Source organism: Triticum aestivum, chromosome 3D (assembly GCF_018294505.1).
Source record: "Triticum aestivum cultivar Chinese Spring chromosome 3D, IWGSC CS RefSeq v2.1, whole genome shotgun sequence".
NCBI lineage: Eukaryota > Viridiplantae > Streptophyta > Magnoliopsida > Poales > Poaceae > Triticum > Triticum aestivum.
The window spans coordinates 143153958-143160857 of NC_057802.1; positions in this window are offsets into that span (position 1 = coordinate 143153958).

Below are 6900 nucleotides of genomic sequence, written 5' to 3' on the forward strand. Positions count from 1 at the left end.
CCAAGTAGCTTCTTTCTCGGAATGGTGTGACCATTGAACCTTGAGAAACTTGATGTTTTGGCGTCGAGTGGTACGCTCGGCTTGATCAAGGATTCGAACGGGATATTCCCGATATGTGAGATTATCTTGGAGATCAAGCGTTTCGTGGTCCACTCCACGGATAGGATCCGAGAAGCAACGCCTGAGTTGAGAAACGTGGAAGACGTCATGAACCTTGGAAAGATGCGGAGGTAGTTCCAATTGGTAGGCAACTTCTCCTCGCTTGGCAAGAATGCGAAAGGGTCCAATGTAACGAGGAGCCAATTTGCCTTTGATACCGAATCGATGGGTTCCCTTTAAAGGAGTAACCCGAAGGTAAGCCTTCTCGTCAACCTCAAAAGTCATAGCCTTATGTTTGCGGTCATAATGGCTCTTTTGGCGAGATTGGGCTGTTTTCAATTTCTCACGAATAATGCGAACCTGCTCTTCTGCTTCCTGAATCATATCCGGGCCAAAGAGTTGTCTTTCCCCGGTTTCTGACCAGTTAAGAGGCGTTCGACATTTTCGTCCATAGAGAACCTCGAAAGGAGCTTTGCCCAAGCTAGCTTGATAACTATTGTTATAAGCGAACTCGGCGAATGGAAGGCATTTCTCCCAATCCATGCCGAAAGAGATGACAGAAGCTCGGAGCATATCCTCCAGAATTTGATTAACTCGTTCTACCTGACCACTTGATTGAGGGTGGAAGGCGGTGCTAAAGGAGAGACGAGTTCCCATAGCATTTTGGAAACTTTCCCAAAATCGAGAGGTGAAGAGACTTCCACGGTCTGAGTTAATTTCCAATGGAACACCATGAAGAGACACTATTCGGGAGATGTACAAGTCAGCTAGCTGGCTCGCGGTTATACTCTCACGAACAGGTAGGAAGTGGGCTACTTTGGAAAGACGATCGACAACAACGAAGATAGCATTATTCCCTCTCTTGGTCCTGGGAAACCCGGTAATGAAATCCATACCGACTTTATCCCATTTCCATTCAGGAATAGCCAAAGGTTGAAGGGTGCCAGCAGGCCGTTGATGCTCTGCTTTAACACGACGACAGACGTCACAATTAGCAATGTATTGAGCAATTTCTCTCTTCATCCTAGTCCACCAAAACCTCTGGCGTAGGTCTTGATACATTTTAGTACTACCGGGATGAATGGTGAGAGGAGATTCATGAGCTTCCTTAAGGATCAATCGCCTCAGGTTGCGTACCTTGGGAACCACTAGACGGTCTCCAAAGAACACAACACCTTGGTCATCAACGGAGAAACAATCCGCAACTCCTTTCTTGATGTTTCTCTTAATACGGGAGATTCCCGGATCTACCTTCTGAGCTTTGATGATCTGATCCGTAAGGGTAGGTTTCGCCACCAGGGTGGATAGGAACCCTCGAGAAATAATGTGAAGGTTAAGCTTACGAAATTCCTCGTGGAGAAGTGGTTGACTTTGTTGTAACATTAAGTTGTTACAATAAGATTTACGACTTAGTGCATCAGCCATGACGTTGGCTTTGCCCGGGGTGTAGGTTATTCCTAAGTCGTAATCTGTGATCAACTCGATCCAACGTCTTTGCCTGAGATTCAAATCCGGTTGGGTGAAGATGTATTTCAGACTTTGGTGATCGGTGAAAATCTCGCAACGATTACCGAGAAGGTAATGTCGCCATGTTTTGAGTGCATGGACTACGGCTGCAAGCTCTAGATCATGTGTGGGATAATTATCCTCATGTGGACGCAACTGTCGGGAAGCGTAGGCAATCACATGACGATCTTGCATGAGTATGCAACCTAGTCCTTGTCGCGAGGCGTCGCAATAGATAACAAAGTCCTTAGAAAAATCTGGTGGTATGAGTACGGGAGCAGATGTCAGGCGTCTTTTCAGTTCCTGAAAGCTGAACTCGCACTGTGGGGTCCACTCGAACTTTTTATCTTTCTTGAGGAGTTCAGTTAGAGGTTTAGCAACCTTGGAGAAATTCTCGACGAAGCGGCGACAGTAGCTCGCTAAGCCAAGGAAACTCCGAACTTGCTTGACCGATTCAGGTGGAGTCCAGTCAAGGACGGCTTGAACTCGCTCGGGATTGACAGCAATACCCTTACCAGAGATTACATGGCCTAGATAGGTCACTTCTGGCAACCAGAATTCACACTTAGAGAATTTAGCATAAAGGCGATGCTCTCGAAGTTTCGTCAATACTAGTCTTAGATGCTCGGCATGTTCTTCCTCATTCTTGGAGTAGATGAGTATATCATCGAGGTATACCACGACGAATTTATCCAAATACTCCATGAAGATCGAGTTCATTAACCGAGAGAAGGTGGCTGGAGCATTGGTTAAACCGAAAGACATGACGGTGTACTCGTATTGGCCATAACGAGTGACAAAGGCCGTTTTAGGAATGTCCCCGTTCTTGATTTTGATTTGATGGTAGCCCAACCTCAAATCCATTTTAGAGAAGACTGAGGATCCAGCGAGCTGATCATACAGGTCGTTGATCCTGGGGAGCGGATACTTGTTCTTGATAGTGACTAGGTTGACAGGTCGGTAATCTACAACCATCCGATCCGTACCATCCTTCTTCTTGACGAAGAGGACGGGGCAAGCCCACGGAGAAGAACTAGGACGGATGAAACCCTTTTTCAAGGACTCATCGAGTTGTTTCTTAAGCTCGGCTAGCTCTAGGGGTGCCATCTTATAGGGTCTTCTAGAGATTGGGACGGTTCCTGGAACAAGGTCTATCACGAACTCGACATCCCTGTCAGGTGGAATACCTGGCAGTTCTTCTGGAAAGACATCCGGGAAGTCACGGACTACCGGAACATCTTCAAGGTCTGGAAGAGGGTTGGCATTTAATGAGTAAAGCTGACGCTTAGACACTCGGGTCAAAACATTGACTGTCTTGCCCGACGGATGGGTGAGTTGAACAGTTCTAGTAGAGCAATCAATCTTAGCATAATGGGCTGACATCCAGTCCATACCCAAGATGATTTTATGTCCGAGGACTTGAGAGCTATTAGTGATGCAAGGAAGACCAATCTGTCGACAAGAATTTCATTTCCATGGCTTATCCTAGAGGTTTGCCATCTAGAACCAGGAGTTTGAATTCCATGGAGGTGGGCATGTCACTAAATGTGGTGTTGTGCAATCGAGCATAGCTCTCAGAGATAAATGAATGAGATGCTCCAGTATCGAAAAGAACAGTTGCCGGATGGCAATTAACAAGGAGCGTACCAAGGACGACGTTGGGATCCTCATGAGTTTCTTCAGCTGAAACATAGTTGACATGGCCACGTGCAGTGGTGGCTGGCTTGGCGTAGTAAGTCTTTCCTGCTGGCTTACCACGGCCAACGGACTGTCCAGGTTGATTGGGGTTGTTTCGGGGGCACTCGCGCAAATAGTGACCCGTTTCTCCACACTTGAAGCATGTCACAACATTGGGGCGTGGAGCAGCATTAGCAGCGGGGCCACCATAGACCTTGGGCGGTGCATACTGCTGGTTGGGGCGAGGCGCCTCAAAGGATGGCCTCGGAGTGAACCTAGGTGGCAGAGCAGTGTTTGGAATCCAGACCCGGCGCTTCTGAGATCCGGAGCCGGATGAGGAACCAAAATTGCGAGAGTGCTTGCGTGTAGCGTCATAGTCAGTCTGACCTGTCTCAGCACTGATGGCCTTATTGACCAATTTCTGGAAAGAGGTGCACTCGTGCAGACGAAGATCACGGCGAAGCTCGGGGCTAAGTCCCTTGCGGAACCTTGCCTGCTTCTTGGCGTCGGTGGATACCTCTTCAGGAGCATAGCGTGCTAAATTTCCAAACTCACGGCTGTATGCATCCACAGTCAGTCTGCCTTGGGTGAAGTTGCAGAATTCTTCCCGCTTACGATCTATGAGACCCTCCGGAATGTGATGCTCACGGAAAGCCTCACTGAATTCAGCCCAAGTAGTGATTTGGCCGGCTGGGCGCATAGCCTCAAAGTTTTCCCACCAAAGGCTAGCAGGGCCTTCGAGGTGATAGGCAGCGTAGGTAACCTTATCAGCTTCGGCTACGTTGGCAGAACGTAGCTTATGGGTGATGCTGCGAAGCCAATCATCCGCATCGAGGGGCTCGACGGAATGGTTAAACTTCGGTGGGTACAACTTGATAAAGTCATTGATGGACACCAAGTCGTTCCTCTGATGACGTGCAGTATTCTGCTCAATTCGCTCTAGCAAGCGGTTAGTCTCACGCTTGTTTCTTTCTGCCTCCAGCATGACTTCGGCCAGAGAAGGCGGTTGAGGCAGATTCTCCCCCCTAACTGCATTGGCTTCACCCTGCGCCTGGACAGCAGGGTTGTTGCGGGTGTTGACCATCCTAGGAGAAACAAGACAACGGTTTAGACAAGGATGGCTAAATCTTGGCAGGGAAATGCGGAATGTAATGGATAACACGGAATGCAGAGATGATCATCAGTATGACATGGTAATATAGCAACTGACATACATATACCAACGGTCATACACACCATACATAGTTTAGTACAAGTCCAGGCTGGAGTACAGCTACGATGAAAGACGATACATCTCATCAGAGGCATTCCAAGCTCCTATACATTATTTTTCTACACCTCCGGAACGTGATACACACCAAGTCGTATCCCACAAGACACGCAGGACTGTGGGGAATACAACTGTTACAATACTAGTGGAACTACTACCAACTCAGACGTCTCCGTAGTAATCTTCATAGAAATCACCACCATGTCCTGGGAGCTGAACATGATCATCTGGAAACAGTCGGTCCTGTGGAGCTTGCGGTCCATAAGGACTCGGGTGTGGCCTTGGTCCAACAAACGGTGGCAGACGGGGTCCACGAGGAGGGGTGATGCCTCCTACATCACGCCATTCCATACAATCTGGCAGACCAGACCGCACGGGGTACAAGTCCCTCATGTCCATATACCCAGCCTGCACGGCAGGTGCAAACCGTGTCAGAGTGGCCCAGTGATCAGAACGAGCATTAAAGAGCTCCATTCGCAAGGCACGATTCTCACGGTCCTTGTCCTCAAGCATCTCGGTGGTGGTGCGGAGTAGTGAATCCTCATGGGTAGGATCACAGTAAGTAGCCTGATAGTACCCTTGTGCCCCAGGGAGTGATGCTGGCATATAGCGGAAGTCAGTGTTCTGAAGCAAGGCAGTTCTGGCTCGTATGATAGTCATCATCGAGTAAGCTGCGTCCTGCACGGACATCTCGATGGTAACCCCAAGTCCATAAGAGCAATGGAGGGGTTCAGTGGATCCAGGATAGGAAGGGTAAATCCTGACTGTGCAAAGATATTGGCTTTGATTAAAGTCTCGAAACTGCTCCTCGACGGTATACTCGGGATACCATCGATAGCCTGTCTCAACCATCACTCGGACCAGCATGGCCGTGTGACCAGGTACATCGAGGCACCGGGTCAGACGAACCACTTGATTCTGGGAACGGGTGGCCATCTGAAAGCACGAAATAATGCAAAGGCATTAGAATTTCTAGGAGAATTCGGACAGCATAACGGCTGTAAATGCTCGGAAAAAGATTTGAGACATTCGCAACAGTTTGCAAAACCACTCAACAACATCATATCAAGGTTCTGGTTCAACCGACAACATACTAAAGGTAGTAGAAACTGAACTGAAGCATGGAACCAACAATCCTATAAGTTACTACGGATTAGTAACACGTGAACCTGATAGAGAGAAGAGAGCCTAGTCCTTAACCCACGTAGAATGAGAAGAGAATGACTCAGATCAGAGGGCATAAGGTAAAGGAGTAAAAGCGCCTTACGTTCCCTCCCACAATCAATCCCCCTACATATAACTAAAGCATTTCTAGACTCGACATCGACCAGTTTGGCTTAACGCACCTACAGGCAGTCCGGCTCTGATGCCAACGCTGTCAGGACCCCGATTCTAAGTCACACCGATCTAGCCTGTAACACCTCATATCACTTTGCGGCCTCACGCACGGTACTCCCACGGGTGTCGCCTTACCATGGCCCGGGACCGTTTGCGCCTTTTGGCTCACGTATATGACAATGTCGCTAGCATCCATATGACAGAGAACCCGGGCCGACATGGCTAGTCGTGAACCCAAAGCGGCACTAACGTATGGGGACAGGCATACATGAATCAACATCGAACGTGTCGGTCAGCAGCGTGTGAATCCGGGCTGTAGCACTGGGCTAACAGGACTCCGGGAACCCGGGCTGTAGCAGGCTAGGCAGGACTCCGGATGTCACCGCGTGACATTTCCCCGAAGGGACAGACACAGGAACGATATGAAACACATGCCGGCCAGTCAAGTGTCCAGAGCAGTAGTGCTGGGCTAGCAGGACTCCGGTGAACCGGGCTGTAGCGGACTACTATGGCTCAAGGAGGCACTAGACTACATTTCCCCATAAGAGAGGCTGCCAAGGATAAACAACTAGATTGTCGGATCCCACACATACCAAGCATTTCAATCATACACACAATATGCTCGATATGTGTAAATACAACATGGCATCACAACAAAACTCTACAACTCAAAGTACTTTATTTAAAGGGCTCCGGAGAGCCTTACATAACATGTTCATACAGATAGGGGTCACATGACCCGACACTCAAGTCATACAATCATACAAGCACATGCGGAAGCAACTTGTCTGGGTACAGACACTAGAAAGAAAGAAGGCTTGACGAAGCCTGTCTATCTACGTAGGCCCTTCACAAGCTTAGATCACCACCTGGGTGGCAAGTCACTCGTCGTCGTCGAGTTCTACATAGAACCCATCGGAAGGGGCGGTGTTGTCGTCTGAAAACAGTAATTGAAGCAACATGAGTACAAAGGTACTCAGCAAGTCTTACAACAGATCCTACTATACATG